Genomic DNA, 1,811 nt, shown 5'->3' on the forward strand with positions numbered 1-1,811 from the left:
CACTTTGTATTAAAATGTCCTCGATATGAAGAACTAAGAATTAAATATATCAAGAGTTATTATTTTAAAAAAACCATCAGTATTTAAATTAGTACAGTTACTGAGTTCCACAAATACTAAAGAACTATGTAACCTAGGTAAATTTATGTATTTTTCTTATCAATTGAGAAATGATGTTTTAAATAATGTACAATAAGAAATGATAATACATTAAATGCTATTGTTTATGTAATTGCCACATGTAATGTATATTGTATAGCATATACTACACTTATCCTGTGCAAAGCTTATGTATAAATATTTATGTACATATTTTGTATACCTATGAGATGTAATGTCTCTGGTTCAAATAAAACAACAAAACAATGTAATGATGTTGATCAATGATGGCCGCCATGATGACCCCCGTGGTGACCTCCGTGATGTCCCCCGTAATGGCCACCATGGTGTTCTCCGATAATCGGTGGATAAGTTCCGAAGTGTCCCGAAAATCTATGGCGACAATGGCGGCATATCATCGAAAAGCAGCAACCTATCAGAAGAACTCCGAAGATAGAACCAATCACTATTCCTGCTATAATGCCAGCAGACCTAAATAACAGAAAAGTTGATTGGTGGATGATAATGGTATGGATATAGCTAACCTCCTGATTTTATTTTTAAATCTATTTATTTATTTCTGTTATGCTTAAACGGTATCAAAATTACAACCTCACAACTATAAAATCTAAAGAATATAATACATTTTGTCCTGTATACTAGTATATATTTTGTATACTGAATACTTATTACCCGTGACATCTTTGGCGTATGAGGCAGTGTATACTGAATAAAGATTATAACATGCAGCTTACTTAAGTATACAAGGACAAGATTTTTATACAGTGCTTTTGAAAGGAAGAAATAATAGATCAAACACTACATGTATCTACTTACAGAGAAGCCATGCTGTAAAAAATGAAGGTCAGTTGTTCAAGCAGGAACTAAAGAATAAAACGTCGTGTCAATATACATATGTGTAATCATACTGTCATGTTGTAAATTTTGTATTAACTGCCACCTGGTAAATTCAAAACAAAATAACAAAAATATTCTCTTCTCAAAAGTAAATACGAAATTGTAAATTTTGTATTTACTGCCACCCGGTAAATTCAAAACTTAAAACATGACAATACATTTCCCTAGTTGTAACACATTTTTATAAATTAAAATTCATTTCTATACATATAATTTCATATTTAAAAATGATTCCCACAGTTATTTTTTTTATTTTACAAATGAACAATTTGAATTAATATTATTTGTTAATTAACTTTCATAAAAAAAAAATTATTTGCACTTACTTACTTTCTTCTCTTACCGATAGGTCCCTGTGGGACACACAATCTATCTTCTTATCTTCCTTCTGCAAGGTTTTTCTATAACTTAACGAAATACACACGTTTCTTCTTTTTCAAGCTGCACTGTACACATACATCACGCGACATATGACGAGTGTCATTACAACTCGTGCGCAGGAAATTCTCTCCCCGTAGCTATTATCCTATATAAAGCTCCTATTGTCAGTCATTCATAGGAAATTTACAGTTCGGAAATTATCCCCAATTTCATCTATCACTGCAATCAATTTCACATTATATGCTCCATTTGCCTTAATCTTTAACGTATGTTATTGACAAATATTCATATTAAAGTGCCTCTTGTGACGTCATTATCTATATACATTACTTCCAGTATAAATTGTAGGAAGTCTAAGTTATAAAAATACTCCGTATCTAGAAAAATAATAAAAAGAGTACATTAACAATGAA

General features: G+C 30.7%; 1 long non-coding RNA gene across 1 annotated transcript; it reads right to left on the bottom strand.

The window, feature by feature from the left end:
* Positions 1-234: 234 nt before the first annotated feature.
* LOC133203649 (uncharacterized) lies at positions 235-1,495 on the bottom strand. Its single transcript, XR_009723433.1, has 3 exons — positions 1,344-1,495; positions 937-983; positions 235-591 (listed from the first exon to the last, which is right to left on the bottom strand). It is a non-coding gene; the product is annotated as an uncharacterized LOC133203649 (long non-coding RNA).
* Between the last annotated feature and the right edge of the window lie 316 nt (positions 1,496-1,811).

The sequence above is a fragment of the Saccostrea echinata genome, unplaced genomic scaffold (assembly GCF_033153115.1).
Source record: "Saccostrea echinata isolate AGI-Se365-2 ecotype Australia unplaced genomic scaffold, CSIRO_AGI_Sech_v1 ptg000051l, whole genome shotgun sequence".
NCBI classification, from domain to species: domain Eukaryota; kingdom Metazoa; phylum Mollusca; class Bivalvia; order Ostreida; family Ostreidae; genus Saccostrea; species Saccostrea echinata.